The sequence below is a fragment of the Chelonia mydas genome, chromosome 1 (assembly GCF_015237465.2).
Source record: "Chelonia mydas isolate rCheMyd1 chromosome 1, rCheMyd1.pri.v2, whole genome shotgun sequence".
NCBI lineage: Eukaryota > Metazoa > Chordata > Testudines > Cheloniidae > Chelonia > Chelonia mydas.
The window spans coordinates 113110423-113127106 of NC_057849.1; the positions used below are offsets into that span (position 1 = coordinate 113110423).

The 16684-nt window shown below is 43.4% G+C and overlaps 1 protein-coding gene across 5 annotated transcripts in view; it reads left to right on the plus strand.

Annotated features, from left to right (window-relative positions):
* The window catches only part of FHL2 (four and a half LIM domains 2), a 62801-nt gene that overhangs the window by 8296 nt on the left and 37821 nt on the right, over positions 1–16684 (plus strand). The gene's annotated exons all lie outside the window — the stretch shown is intronic.

The window sequence follows — 16684 nt, forward strand, 5'->3', positions numbered from 1 at the left end:
TGCGAACCTGGTGCCCAGCTCAGGTGCTGGGGGCAGGCGGCTGCTGGCAGGTAAGACTCGCTCCCGCCAGCTCCCGAAACCAAGGCTGTGAGAACAGAGCGACCCCTAGGGTTACCATATTTCAAGTTCCCAAATAGAGGACACTGGAGGGGGTATTTGGGGGGTGCTGGAGAGGTATCTGTGTATTGGGAGGGATATCTGGTGGTGCTGAAGAGGGTATTTGGAGAGCACTAGAGGGGGTACCTGTGGCAGGGGTACCCACTGGAGGTGGGCTGCCGGTGCTGGGAGCGGATGGGCCGGCTTAACAGGGGAGCACCAGCTGCTGCTGCTGAGAGGATGCTGCATGCAGGGCTCCTGCTTTCCCCCATTCCCCCCACCCCTTCCCCATTTCCCCATCCCCTCCCCTCCTCTTCCACTCCCCCCTGCCCCCTGCCCCTATGCTCCTCCCCATCCCACATCTGCCCCCTGCCCCATCCCATTCCCTTTCCTTCCCTACTGCCTCTTCCCCCCACCTCACCTCCTTCCCCCATATCCCCACCCTCTACCCCACTTGTCCTGCTCACCAGAAAACTTTTAGTGTGCACCAGCATGGTCCACACAGGCCAGTTAGTGAATGATACACTAGATTGCCCTAGAATTCACACCTTTCTGGTATGGATGAAAGTACTGTATAGACAAGCCTTCAGGCATGGAGGCCATGCGTTCAACAGTGCTCTTTGCTGCTGCTGCTCCAAAATGGAGAGGCACGTTCTCCATCCCCTCTTTCAGCTCCTGCTACCGATGGCAACATACACATGTAACCCTTCTGCCAGGTGGAGCCAGCAGCAACAAGGGCCAAGTTCAGAATCTAGGGGTTCCTTTTCAACAATACAACACAAAACCGGCTCGAGCCCCCACCAGTGACCTGGGACAATTACACACCACCCTCTGGGTGCCTCTAAGAGGCACTACTTCTCCTCTCACAAGCACAGAGTCTGAGTATAGCAAAAACTTTTAATAAAAGGAGGAAATTAACCCAGCATTAATTTGGGAAAACACCACAACTAGGGCTCATCTACACAAACCATGAGCAAAAGACCCACCCCCAAGTAAGTTGGACAGTGTTCTTTTCCCCTCAGGGTGTTAAGTCCAGCAACCCAAAAGTCCCTTTAACGTGACTGTCCCTTCTCTGTACCCCATGTACAGTGACTGTCCTTGGCCAGTGCAGCCCCAGAGTTCAGAGGTTCATCCGCAGAGTTCACATCCTGCCCGGTGTGGAAGGCAGGGGGTGGAGGGGGGGGAGAGTTAGGGGGCACCTTACATGCTGCACTGCTCAGGCACTCACTTGACACCCCAACGGCCAATTGCCATGCCTCTGAGGGGCTCTGTTCTGGCCCTCTCCACCAGCTTCTCTCCGTCAGCGGCCCTGCTAGTCATGCCTCTCCATGAGCCACCCTGCTGGTCACACCTCTCTGCCAGCCAACCTGCTGGTCGCACCTCTCCACCAGCTGCTCTGCTAGCCACTTGCCACGCCTCTCTGCCAGCCACCCTGCTGGTGGTGCCTCTCCTTCCTGTGAGGTGCTCCTCTCATCCCAACCTCTACAACTGCTGCTTCTCCTGTTCCTCAGCTCAAGCTCCCACTAAGAGAGGCAGCTACCCTGCCCCTTCTGTCCATCAGTTTCCACAGGTGCCAAGGTTCTTCTTTGCGATGAAAAGTCTGGATGCCTGTAAAAGCAACTGGAAATGAGGCATAGCCAGCACCACGGCCAGTTGGCTCCGCCTGGTGTACCTGCCGGTTTGGGCACTGCTGGCTAGATTCAGTGAGCACAGGACTGGGATTCAGGAGACCTTTGCTGTATTCCTTACTGTCACTGACTCACTAGGCCATCTTGGATAAGGCACTTAAACTCTCCATGCATCAGATACCTCATTTGTAAAGTGTTTAACTAATGCTTGGCCACCTTTGTAAAGCTCTTTGCAACCTATAGAAGAAAATCACTATGTATGGTACATGCCAAGGCTGTTATTACTCTATTTTAATATCCTGTACATTGAATTCTGTCACCACACACTTTCAAGATCTATGTTTTGCAAAGGGAAGAGAGGCCATTCCACCTTTCTCCCCTGACCCGTAGCAAGCCGTGCGGTAGGAGCTGCTCTCCAATACACACATCCCTCAGTGATGGGGAGAAGCAGCAGGAGTAGTGTTGGCTGTAGGAGCAAGAAAGACCATGGCCTTTAGACACCTTCGCTAACATAATTACCATCGTATTGGCTATGTTTATTTCTCGCCCACCTACCAGTTCTCCTTTATAGCTGCATCTGTAACACTGGCAGATCCTGGTCAGTGGTGGCTGGGATCAAACATGGGACCTCTGGAGCTTAATGCATGAGCTGCTGTTGCATGAGCTAAAACACACACATCTTTTAGCCAAGCCTGTAGCAGGCTCATGGGTCTCTAGCTGGTCTAGCTGCCACGAGAGGGGGACAGAGTGCCACACCAAGCAGGCATGGGTTACACTTCCACAGGGAGGGCAGGATGGAGCAACGATATGTTGAGGCATTAGTGGTGTTGCAGCCTAGCTGGGACATTTGGACGATGTGGTATGGGGGAGGTAGGGGAAGGACCGAGACAGCTTAACTAAATAAATTAAAGAAGTCACAACAAATACACCTTTCACCTTTTGTATTAATGTCATTTGTCTATTATTGTCTCTTATCTATTTAAATTGTAAGCTTTCTGGGCAAGGACCTTCTTCCTGTGTGTTTGTGCAGCATCCAGCACAGCGTGCTCCCACTCTTGAAAGGGGTTCTTCCTGTGCTTCCACAATAAAAATAAGTGTGTGCTTATAACAAAAATTGTTGGCGTATGAAGTTGTGACTTTTCTTCTTGGACAAACGGCAATACTCCTGTGACTAACATTTTATCACAGTCACAGTAAAAAGTTTTATTCACTATGAGTTCTTTCCTTTTTGTTTCTTACTGATGACATCTGCCTAGAAACATGTATTTTCTTGACCTAATTTTGTTGCACTAATTTTTTCACAAGGCTGTGGGTATATAAATATTTTCACCATTCTCTTGTCTACTTCCTACCTTTGTTACACTCACATGGAATGTTTTGTCCTCAGTGGAGTAACAGGACAAGCAGATACGGACACACACACACACACATGCGCACCTTACACTTACTATTTTCTATAGTAAGCAAATAGTATACCTTCTTGGTACTATAATGTTCCAAGTAGTCCTTCCAACCTGAATAAAATCCTGAATGTTGGTTCTGAATATGAAAAATAAATTTGAGCATAAATCTTTTCAGTTATTAACCATCAGCTTCAAATGCCTTTATTTAATATTTTGAAAACAAGTGGTGGGATAAGATTGTTTGAAGAAGAGAAGAGAGTACTGCTATTCTGAAAAATATCTATGGATTAATTACAAGAAAGTCACATTCTAAAAATAGAATGGAACCTGAACCTAGCACACCATCATTCTAAAATGTAACAGCTTAGACTATTGTAAAGAACAGAAAATGAATGAAAACCACAATAGGACAGACAAGTCATATTATAGGTGGGGTTTTAAAGAACATCTAGAGAAGTTGTGCACCCAGCCCCCCTTAACTTTTAATAAAAAGAACAGGAGTACTTGTGGCACCTTAGAGAGTAACAAATTTATTAGAGCATAAGCTTTCGTGGGCTACAGCCCACTTCATCGGATGCTTTGAAAGGAACATATAGAAGATATATAGATAGATATATAGATATACATACAGAGAAGGTGGAAGTTGCCATACAAACTGTGAGAGGCTAATTAGTTAAGATGCGCTATTATCAGCAGGAGAAAAAAACTTCTGTAGTGATAATCAAGATGGCCCATTTAACTTTTAATAGCAGTTGAGTGCCTGAGTCCCTTTCGTCCCATCCCAGGCCTGAATACTTCACACATTTATATTTTCTACCATTTCAGTAATAATTTCAAAAGTGGCATTCTTTGGCATCAGCGTCACCTCAGCTTTCAAGGCATATCATATTATTTACTGTAAAGCAGTCTGCTTCAGCAAACTTCATTTTTATTTTAAAACAAAGCCATTCCCACGAAGTTCAAAACACATGTTTATGTGCCTGTTTATGGAAAACATTACAGGAAAAAATCCAATATATGTGTATAGCAATTTTAAGAGGCATTTTTCATTTATAATTAAGTGGACTTGTTGTGGATTAATGTTATGTATCAGTGGCCAGAGATCAGAATCAACATCAGCAACAAATTAATGTATTGAATCCTATTATTTAGAAGGGACTGGACATTTATGGAGTTCAAAAGGAACGTGGGGCTAGAAGGATCAATGGTAAGACTGCTACTTCAAAGTGCATGGCTTGAGTTAATATTTTTAATCATAACATATGTCTGAGACTCAGTCTCTGAGCCTCTCATGCTATATGTGGAATAGACAAACCATGTCACTGGACAGAAATAAATCGCTACCACACAAAAGAATCGTTATATAAAACAGGGAGCCCCCAACTATCTTCAGTTCAGGGAGATCATAGAATCATAGAATATCAGGGTTGGAAGGGACCTCAGGAGGTCATCTAGTCCAACCCCCTGCTCGAAGCAAGACCAATCCCCAACTAAATCATCCCAGCCAGGGCTTTGTCAAGCCTGACCTTAAAAACTTCGAAGGAAGGAGATTCCACCACCTCCCTAGGTAACGCATTCCAGTGTTTCATCACCCTCCTAGTGAAAAAGTTTTTCCTAATATCCAACCTAAATCTCCCCCACTGCAACTTGAGACCATTACTCCTTGTTCTGTCATCTGCTACCACTGAGAACAGTCTAGAGCCATCCTCTTTGGAACCCCCTTTCAGGTAGCTGAAAGCAGCTATCAAATCCCCCCTCATTCTTCTCTTCCGTAGACTAAACATCCCCAGTTCCTTCAGCCTCTCCTCATAACTCATGTGTTCCAGTCCCCTAATCATTTTTCTTGCCCTCCGCTGGACTCTTTCCAATTTTTCCACATCCTTCTTGTAGTGTGGGGTCCAAAACTGGACACAGTACTCCAGATGAGGCCTCACCAGTGTCAAATAGAGGGGAACGATCACGTCCCTTGATCTGCTGGCAATGCCACTACTTATACATCCCAAAATGCCATTGGCCTTCTTGGCAACAAGGGCACACTGTTGACTCATATCCAGCTTCTCATCCACTATAACCCCTAGGTCCTTTTCTGCAGAACTGCTGCCGAGCCATTCGGTCCCTAGTCTGTAGCGGTGCATGGGATTCTTCCGTCCTAAGTGTAGGACTCTGCACTTGTCCTTGTTGAACTTCATCAGATTTCTTTTGGCCCAATCCTCCAATTTGTCTAGGTCCCTCTGTATCCTATTGCTACCCTCCAGCATATTTACCTCTCCTCCCAGTTTAGTGTCATCTGCAAACTTGCTGAGGGTGCAACCCACACCATCCTCCAGATCATTTATGAAGATATTGAACAAAACCGGCCCCAGGACAGACCCTTGGGGAACTCCACTTGATACCAGCTGCCAACTAGACATGGAGCCATTGATCACTACCCATTGAGCCCGACAATCTAGCCAGCTTTCTATCCACCTTATAGTCCATTCATCCAGCCCATACTTCTTTAACTTGCTGGCAAGAATACTGTGGGATGAGTTAGAGCAGTACTTCTTAAACCGTGTCTTCAAAAATAATGGTATCCAGAGAGGAAAACTGGGACGTGATTCTGCAGTCCTTGTAGAGAAAAAACTCCCCTTTTGAACTCAGTGCAAGTTTTGCTTCAATAATGACTGTAGTATTATGACCTGTGATTCTCTTTCATTAGTTTCTTTTGCCATTTTAGCTTTACAATTATGTTTCTGAAAATGTCTTTCTAGTTTCCTTGTTTTCACTCAGTGTTTCCTTCATTTATTTTATAGTTCTTCGCCCTCTGACTCATTCTATAGTTTTTCTTTCCACTTTTTCTCTTCAGTTTTTCTTTCTGTGCAGTTCTGTTTCTGCCAAGAATCTGAACCAGAGCTGAAGTGAACTGCGACAGACCCAGACCAGTGGGGTACAGGAGTCTGGTAGATGGCAAATATACTGGCCACTGGATGAACAGTTTTCTGTCCCCTGAGTGACCAGAGCAGGGGCTGCCCTAGAGCAATCAGGAAGCTGCTGGAACCAATTAAGACAGGCAAGCTAATTAAGACACCTGGAGCCAATTAAGAATATACTAGAATCAATTATGGCAGGCAGACTAATCAGGACACCTGGTTTAAAAAGGACCTCCCATCAGTTAGGGGTGGATGTGCAAGGAGCAGGGAGTGAGAAGGTATGTTGCTGGAGGACTGAGGAGTACAAGTGTGGTCAGGCTTCAGGAGGAAGATCCTGCGGTGAGGATAAAGAAGGCGTTGGGGGGAGGCCATGGGGAAGAAGCTCAGGGAGTTGCAGCTATAGCTGTCACGCAGCTGATATAGGAGACATAGACAGATGCTATCCACAGGGCCCTGGGCTGGAACCTGGTGTAAGGGGTGGGCCCAGGTTCCCCCCATCCCCCCAACTCCTGATCGGACACAGGAGGAGTTGACTTGGTCTGTGAGCAACACCAGAAGGGAAGGTCAGATGTAAGTTGGAAGCATGAGGATTTTGCTCCATGCAGAGTTGAGGCGTCTTTTCTGGCAGCACTGTTCACCCAGTATGGGACCGGTCAGCTGCTTTAATGCAGTGCCTCAGCCTCACTGGCTGCCCGAGACTCAGATCATCATCAAAATAGGAATTTGTCATTAGTTGGGAGGCCCTGCATCACTCTCACTTGTGTTCCCTTCAGCTTCCTTGTCTGTCCTAACATTATCGCCTCCTCTGACCTGCTCCGTTCACAGCAGCACCACAAGCCCAGCCCCTCTGCTTTTCAACATGGAGAGATCTTTATAACACAGTCAGCAAGACTTGGAATGAGGTTTCCACCAGCAGTTCTCTGTCTTCCTGCCTGCTTCATCTGTCGCAGACCCTCTGCAGAGCCTGATGACCCATGAGGATGAATGGCAAAGTGTAATTTCATACACACCGACAAACAACATATTGAACTGTGTCACATTGGCCTGCTCACTTTCAGTCTCCACTGGAGACTGGTTACCTTGAATTAAACTATTACTGTTGATATCTCCTGTCTTATAATATAGTGACAATGCACAGACATTCTGAGGAAATAGCTGACATTTCAGAAATAGCCCAGTAAGATGACTGGTTCTACTCTATATTGCAATAAACATTCTTGAAAACTACCAAGCCAGGAGAACCTGTCTGTCACTTTTTCACTGAAGCAAAGGAGTAACTGTTAAAGACCATGTGAGAAAACTATTCAAACATGTTAAGAAAGTAAGCTTTATTGAATGGAAATATGATTTCTCCAAGTTTGCCCAGAGTTCCTAAAAATACAACCCTTTTCAGATTGCTTTAGGAATAAACTGCAGCATGTTTTTCTCCCAGCAGAAGAAAAAGCCTTGGGTCTTTCAGAAGCAAATAGTCAGAGCCTCAGCTGTCTATTGAAATCAAGCTATGTCAATTTACACCAGCTGAGGGCTTGCCCCAGAGGCTCTATATCAACTCAGTGGGAAAATTCAGATGACTGCAAATAGGAGTTGCAACTGGGGACTTGAAGGGGAGGAGGGAAGATGAGAAATACAGTGAAAAATCTGTTTATACATTGCATATCCAGGAGCAGTGGCAGAGGAGCCAGCAAGCAGAGCTGAAAATGGGAGTCTGAATGGGAGTTTGTCTGGGAAGTTTGGGAAGGGTGTGTGTCGTGTTCTGTTTGGGTTTTCTGGGGAGGCGAGTTGGTTTTTTTGGACAGAAGCTTAGGAGGGAAGGCTAGAACAACTACAGACACAGCAGTGGTAAGGATCCAAGGAATGGAAGAGACAAGGGAGATGGCTGGGATGTGGAAGCTATGGGATGTGGAGGGGGTACCTGAAAGATGCTTTTTTGTATGAAGTGCCGCCTGATAGAAGAGGCCTGATATGCCTGGCTAGGGAAGATGCTTAAAGACATGGAGGCTCTGGTGATCTTTGGTGGGATTCTACCTATCTCTAAAGAAGGAGAGTGAAGGTGAGACAAGACGATGATGATGAACAGCTGGCTCAGGCAGTTGTGCTGTAAGGAGGGCTTTGAGATGTTTGACCACCGGGAGGCATTCACAAAAAGAGGATTGCTCGCATGGGATGGACTCCACCTGAGTAAGGAGGGAAACAGACTTGTGGGATGGAGACTGGGACAACTGATTAAAAGAGCTTTAAACTAGGAATTCAGGGGAGATGGTTGGGAGATGCTCATGTAATCTCCACTCCTCATTCTAATATTGAGCAGGAGGAAAATCAAGTAGGATAGGATACGGCAATGGAGAAAGGAACAACAGAGGGTAAGAGAATGGATAACAAGAGGAAAGACAGTGCCAGTACCAGTGACACTAACAGTCAGTCAGGTAGGCAATACTGGCAGTATAACAACTGTGCCTAATCGGGTGAGGAATCTGGGCAAAGCCAAGCGGAAACTACTAAGATCTCTGTACATCAATGCAAGGAGCCTGGTATCAAAATAGATGAACTAAACCTACTGATGTAGGAAGTGAACCCAGATATTACAGGAATAATGGAAACATGGTGGAATAATAGTCATGACTGCAATACAAGTATTGAAGGGTATGTGCTTTTCAGGAAAGACAGAAATAAAAGTAATGGTGGTGGAGTAGCATTGTATATTAATGGTGCGGTAGACTGTAAAGAAATTAGAAGTGATGGAATGGATAAAACAGAATCTGTCTGGGTCAAAATCACTTGGGAAGAAAGTAACAGAGGTTCCCTTGGGATAGTGCTTGGGGTCTGCTACAGAACCCCAGGATCCTGTTTGGGTATAGGCAGAGACTTCTTTAACATTTTTAATGAAATAAACTTGTGTGATTATGGAAGACTTTAATTTCCCTGATAAAGATTGGAGGATAAGTGCTATAATAATGGTGGGGCGCAGATATTCTTGGATGTGATAGCCGTCAGATTTCTTTACCAAATAGTGACCACACCAACAAGAGGTGATGTTTGTAGAAGACATCCCTGGTTTGAGTGATCATTAGTTAATTCAGTTTAAACGAAATGGAAGGATAAACAAAACTAGGTTTGCAACTAGGGTCCTTGATTTTAAAAGGTAAAACTTAAAAAAATTAAGGGAATTTAGTTAGGGAAGTGGATTGTACTGAAGAACTGGAATTACTTTAAGTCAAAGTTGCAGAAGTTATCTGAAGCCTGTATACCAAGCAAGGGGGAAAAAATTCATAGGGAAGGGTTGCAGACCAAACTGAATGAGAAGGCATCTCAAACAGGTTATTAAGAGAAAGCAGAAAGCCTACAAGGAATGAAAGATGGGATAGCTTTCCTTACCGACCTTTCTCTTGGAGTTCAGGAAGTGAGAACTGCCAAAAATCAAGCAGAGTTAGACCTTGCAAAAGAAATTAAAACCGATAGTAAAAGGTTCCATAGCCATATAATTAAGATGAAAACAAGGAAAGAAGAAGTGTGCCTGCTAAACACAGAGGATGGGGTGGAACTTAAAAATAATCTAGACATGGCCCAACACCTAAACAAATACTTTGACTCAGTTTTTAAACAGTGTGATGAGGAGCTTGAGGACAGTGACAGGGTGGCCAATGGAATAGAGGATATGGAAACAGAAATTACAACATCCAAGGTGGAAATCAAATAACTTAATGGGATCAAATCAGGGGCCCTGGATCATCACCATCCAAGAATATTAAAGGAACTGGCACGTGAAATTGTAAGCCCAACAGCAAGGCATTCCTCAGGGATTGGTCTTGGGACCAATCTTATTTAAGATTTTCATCCATGATCCTGGTACAAAAATGGGAGTGTGCTAATAAAATTAGATGACACAAAGTTGGGAGGTATTGCCAATATCGAGGAGGACCAGAATATCATACAAGAAGATTTGGATGACCTTGAAAACGGGTGTAATACTGTGTACAATTCTGGTGTCTCGTGCTTAAGAAAGATTAATTCAAACTGGAACGGATGCAGAGAGGGGCTACTAGGATGATCAGAGAAATGAAGAACCTACTTTACAAAAGGAGACTTAAGGAGCTTGGCTTATTTAAGCCTAACCAAGCAAAGGCTGAGGGAAGATATGATTGCTTTCTATAAATACATCAGAGGGATAAATACGAGGGAGGGAGAGGAGTTATTTAAGTTAAGTGCAAATGCTGGCACAAGAACAAATGGATAGAAACTGGCCATCAACAAGTTTAGGCTTGAAATTGGGTGAAGGTTTCTAACCGTCAGAGGAGTGAAGTTCTGGAACAGCCTCCCAAGGGGGAGCACTGGGGGCAAAACCCTAATGGGCTTCTGTCAAGGTTCCTTCCCCACTCTGAACTCTAGGGTACAGATGTGGGGACATGCATGAAAACCTCCTAAGCTTACTTTTATCAGCTTAGGTTAAAACTTCCCCAAGGTACAAACTATTTTACCCTTTGCCCTTGGACTTCCACTGCCACCACCAAACGTTTATCTGGGTTTATGTTTGTTAGGAAAGCGTTGTTTGGAAACGTCTTTCCTCCCAAAATCCTCCCAACCCTTGTACCCCACTTCCTGGGGAAGGTTTGGTAAAAATCTTCACCAATTTGCATAGGCGACCACAGACCCAAACCCTTGGATCTTAAGAACAATGAAAAAGCATTCAGTTTCTGAAAAGAAGGATTTTAATAGAAGTAAAAAGTAAAAAAGAATCACCTCTGTAAAATCAGGATGGTAAATACCTTACAGGGTAATTAGATTCAAAACATCGAGAATCCCTCTAGGCAAAACCTTAAGTTACAAAAAGACACACAGACAGGAATATCCATTCTATTCAGCACAGTTTAATTTCTCAGCCATTTAAAGAAATCATAATCTAACGCATATCTAGCTAGATTACTTACTAAGTTCTAAGACTCCATTCCTGTTCTGTCCCCGGCAAAAGCATCACACAGACAGACTCTTTGTTTTTCCCTCCCCCCAGCTTATGAAAGTATCTTGTCTCCTCATTGGTCATTTTGGTCAGGTGCCAGCGAGGTTGTCTTAGCTTCTTAACCCTTTACAGGTGAGAGGATTTTTCCTCTGGCCAGGAGGCATTTTAAAGGGGTTTACCCTTCCCTTTATATTTATGACAGCTTCAAGACTGAGCTTCATTAAGTTTATGGAGGGGATGGTCTGATGAAGTTGCTTATAGTGGCATATGGCCCATCTGTGACTGCTAGTAGCAGATATCTCCAATGTCTGGTGAGGGGACACTAGATGGGGAGGCCTCTGAGTTACTACCGAGAATTTTTTCCCAGGTGTTTGGCTGGTGGGTCTCATCTATATGCTCAAACTCTAACTGATGGCCATATTTGGGGTCAGAGAGGAATTTCCCCCCCCATGCCAGATTGGCTGAGACCCGAGGAGTTTTTCACCTTCCTCTGCAGCATGGGCCATGAGTCACTTGCGAGTTTGAACTAGAGTAAATGCCAGATTCTCTGTAACTTAAAGTCTTTAATATCAAGATTTGAGGACTTCAGTAACTCAGCCAAAAGTTAGAGGTCTATTACAGAATTGAGTGGGTGAGGTTCTGTGGCCTGTGATGTGCAGAAGGTTAAACTAAATGATCATGATGATCCCTTCTGGCCTTAAAGTCTATGAATCTGTATTCCAAATCTGTTTGGGGAATGTTAAACACCTGAAATGTCCCACATGATGATGAAATTTCAGAAATATTTAAATATTGCTCGACAGTTTTAATCTTATTTGACTAAAATGTAAGGTTTGCATGATTCCATATTACTCTCTGAGCATTAATGCCAAAAATAGCAGTTTTCTTAAATGGATCCTGGGATTTGCTGAATTTTTATTAAAATTTGATAGCACAAAACTTTCCAGAATACAGCAGCAGTTCATGGAATCAGCCAGAAACTGAGCAGTTTTCAAACTTTGCAGCGTTGTGTTTTTATTTTCACAGGCCTTTGAATTAAAGCAATTTTATGGCTCTAGCAGGGGGAAAGGAGAATGGCATATAACTACTCACCACCCGCCCCCTTTTCTCAACCTTTGTTCTGTTTGTATTTTTGACCAAAGTGGAGAAAATTGCCAATATGCCGGTCAACTTCAAGAACTGGGAAATTGCTACAATACACATACCACTGAGAAAACCCAAACTAATACAATTTGATGTAAAGCTACATAAATGCTATATAAAATGTCCACAAACAATGGGATGGAAATTAATGCTACTTATACTTTCAGGACTAAGATCTGTTTTTCCCACACAAGTGTTCCAGCCCATGGGAAAGAACCACTTTCCCAACCCCTCACAACACAACCAGGAATGAACCAGTCAGAATAGTGCCTCTAGTACTCCCTGAGTGCATCAGCAGACAGGCTAGTGCACCCTGTGGCACTTCATGCTTCATCAGGAGTGTGACCAGTGAGGCTCAGAAAATGGCCAGGATTCTGGCCCTTGTGTACCTCTTGATGCCCAAAGGCAGACATGGTAAGGAGCACATATTGCAGCTCTCAAGAAGGGATGCTGTTCATCATGCTCACCCAGTGCACCTGAGGAATTCTTCCTACAGCCAAGTCAGACCGAATACCTTAAATCTCCTCCACTCAGCTGCTCCAGTTCTGCACCTTAATTAATCCTTATTGTATGCCAGTTACTTCTAACATTTTTAGAAGACTTTCAGCAGACCTGTGCAGAAAAATGCATTTGCTATTTAATGTCTATATTTGCGCAATGGTCTCTACCAGTTGAGTGACTGCATCCGCAGATAGCAATTTAAGCACCAAAAGCACCATCAGCAGCAAAGGTGTCTGTCGTATTAATCTGATATGCGAATGTAAGTTTCCCTTAAAGGCCTATGTGAGAAATTGCCTGTTCCTCATAATATACTGCTGCAGTTGTGATCACCGGAAGTATTTAGCCTGAGCCCCTCTGATTTAAAGGCAAGGGAGCTTCTTGCAGAGCTTTTCTCTATGAGAGCTTCTTGATACTGGAAATCATCCTCCCCACAAGTACAAAATAGCTGGTGTCTTTTAAACTTCAGGACATGCTGCAAGGCTCATCTCTGATGTCAGATTTATGGGGAAAAGGGGAGAGGCCTGGAGGTCAAAATGTTTGGGGAGGAAAGTGGATATTTAAGTTCTTTATTGGTAATTATTTTATTAATTAGTTATTTTTTTGTTATTATTTACTCTGCCAGTAGGAAAGCTGCTTAATTTGCATATGTATTATTAGTCCAAATAAATAAATAAATAAAATTGTATGTGGACCTCTTGCCTCCCTTTTTAAGGACTGCTCATTGCTGTTACATCAGAATGACCATGTCTTTGAAGCACTACTGCTTTGCATTGCATAAATCATGCAAATGTTGATTTCAAAAAATGAAGAGTTTGCATTTTGAAAATTATCTGGATGTTTAAGCCCTGCCTATAAGGAGAATCTTGATAGACAGATTTCAGATCCTGGCCTAGCCCCCTCGCCATGCGTTTAGTCAATGCCATACAGAAATTCGGTTATAGCCCAGTTCCCTGCAAATTCTTCAAACCATTTTATAATTAATATAGGACTTATCTACACTGGCCAGGGAAACTGGGGTAGGCCCTGATTTGGCCAAACACATGCTTAAATTTAAGCACATGTTTAGGTGCTTTGCTGAATCAGGGACATTGTGCCTTTCTTGCAAGAAAAATGTTTAAATACGTTTCTCTAGAAAGATGCTAACTTGTAGAAGACAAAGCCTGAGCAGCTACATTTATCCTATGTGCTGGTGAGGTGGACCATTCCCAAGTTTATATGAGACTAAAGCAGACTGTTCTCACTGCAGACTAACGCTACGCTGAAGGTCAGGCAGACACCTCTGGTCAGAACACTCTTGCAATACAGAAGCAATAGGAAAAGAAGTGTTTAAAAAATCCACACCAAGCAAACAGTACAGTATAGTCAAGTGTAAGTAAAGTAAAGTTGTACCCTTCCGTAAGCGATATGTTTCTCATTAAACAGTCTGTTCTTAGTATGCACTTAATCAATCATTCTGGGCCAAAGGAGTTGTAGGGGCTCACCTCTCGGTATTTGACACAACTATTAGATTTTAAGCAAATTCTGATTATAATTACTCAGTTCAGGCCATGGCCTAATAAGAAATTCTGCACTGGGCTTTCTCCCCCCACCCTTTTACTAGGTTATTAAAGCAAATCATCTGTGAGAATACTGGTGATGAGTCCAATCCTCCTTCCATTGAAGTCCAAGGGCAAAACTCCATTGACTTTAGAGGGAGCAGGCCTGGACCTCGATTTCCCTGTCTTGCTAAATCATTTTTTAAATTTAAAACTACAAGAATATCTAGTTTAAGTTGCAAAATGGCCCCAGGAATATTCTTGAAGTGAACTGCAACATCCCACATGCCAATAGCATCATTCTGTGGTTTTGTCATTTACTTTGTTGCGTTAAAAAAGAAAATCACAATAAAGACACATAACAAGAAAATAATATGGGTACAACTCAGACTAGCTTTGTGGAAATCAAAATCACGACACATTTCCCCAGCAAAGGAATGAGAATTAGGAATGTCGGGGGTGTGGGGTTCAATGGGTTTGGTGTGGTAGAAGAGAATGGGTGTGTGATTCTGCTGTCCCATTAAAAAATAATTACCAATAAAACAAAGCAGTGATGTGACCATTCATTGCCAGTGTCCCACGGCAAGCACAAAGCCTCCAAAAAGTCAACCAGGGCCTAATCCAATAGAAGTTCTTCTGCCCTTCTCACTTGGAAAACTGATTAAATACTTGGCCAAAGCTCTTTTATCATCTAAAGGGCAGCATGTGGCCCTCCACCCCCAAATATTTCATTCCAATAGCTCAGCGACAGCCAGTATACATTATAGCTTAGAATTTTAAACATTACATTAATTTGCAGCAAGTCAGAAATACCATTGAAAGATTGCTGGCACTGCGGCTACTGTGAGTGGATGAGGGTGATGTAGGGAAATAAAACTAGTGGAAAAAGAGGAAAGCAAGGAAAATGCTACCTAAACCTATGTCATAAATATAAAGGGAAGGGTAAACACCTTTAAATCCCTCCCGGCCAGAGGAAAAACCCTTTCACCTGTAAAGGGTTAAGAAGCTAAGACAACCTCGCTGGCACCTGACCAAAATGACCAATGAGGAGACAAGATACTTTCAAAGCTGGAGTGGTGGGGAAACAAAGGGTTCTCTCTGTCTGTGTTTTTTTTTTTACCGGGACCAGAGCAGGAATGCAGGTCAGAACTCCTGTAAAAAGTCAGTAAGCAATCTAGTTAGATATGCGTTAGATTCTGTTTTGTTTAAATGGCTGATAAAATAAGTTGTGCTGAATGGGATGTATATTTCTGTTTTTGTGTCTTTTTGTAACTTAAGGTTTAACCTAGAGGGATTCTGTATGTTTTGAATCTGATTACCCTGTAAGGTATTTACCATCCTGATTTTACAGAGGTGATTCTTTTACTTTTTCTTTAATTAAAATTCTTCTTTTAAGAACCTGATTGATTTTTCATTGTTCTTAAGATCCAAAGGTTTGGGTCTGTGTTCACCTATGCAGATTGGTGAGGATTTTTATCAAGCCTTCCCCAGGAAAGGGGGTGTAATGCTTGGGGGGATTTTGGGGGGAAAGACATTTCCAAGGGGCTCTTTCCCTGTTATATTTGTTAGACACTTGGTGGTGGCAGCAATAAAGTCCAGGGACAAAAGGTAAAATATAGTTTGTACCTTGGGGAAGTTTTAACCTCAGCCGGTAAAAATAAGCTTAGGGGGTTTTTTCATGCACGTCCCCACGTCTGTACCCTAGAGTTCAGAGTGGGGAAGGAACCTTGACAACCTATTTCAAGAGAGACCCAGAAATAACATCTCATACAGCCCAAATCTGATCACCTTCAGGGCTCATGGCTAGGCTCATCTTTTTACCCAGGCATTTGAAAATGGGAGCTGGGTTGGGAACTGTAACTCTAGGGGTCAGAGATTGTTCAAAGAGGATTTGTGGTGGGTTATCTTAAACTGCTGAATTTAGGATAATAAGGAATTCTTAGCTCTTCTTCAGCTCTTTTCATCCATAGCTCTCAAGGTAATTTGCAAAGGAAGCCAATATCATTATCCGCATTTTACAGATTGGGAAACTAAGGTACAGAGAGGCAAAGTGACTTGCCCAAGGTCATCCAACTGGTCAGTGGCAGAGCTAGGAATCTTCTGAGTCCTAATCCAGCGCTCTATACACTAGGCCACATTGCCTGTGTTTTAAAGGTCCCAAGAGCATATGGCTAGACAACCCTTTTAGCATTTCTATGAATCAAACAACATTTAAGAAGTAGGTTTTATTCGTAAGAGAAGTGTAAGGCTCACTCATTTTATGCAGTGGGTGTTTTGCCCACAGGAGGACTGCAGGCTCATGCTTGTTGTAGATTTTGTTTAAAAAAAATAAAAGAGAGAGAGAGAGAGAGCTGTTACTGATGTATTTCATCCCAGGCATGGAGCAGAGTACTGTATAAGTTCATGAGGGGGATGCACCTGCAGCAACAAAATTGTGAATCCCTTACCGCACATGGGAGAAGTCTTGGTAACACACATACACACCAATGCTATTCAAAACAAAGCACTTCAGTTGTTT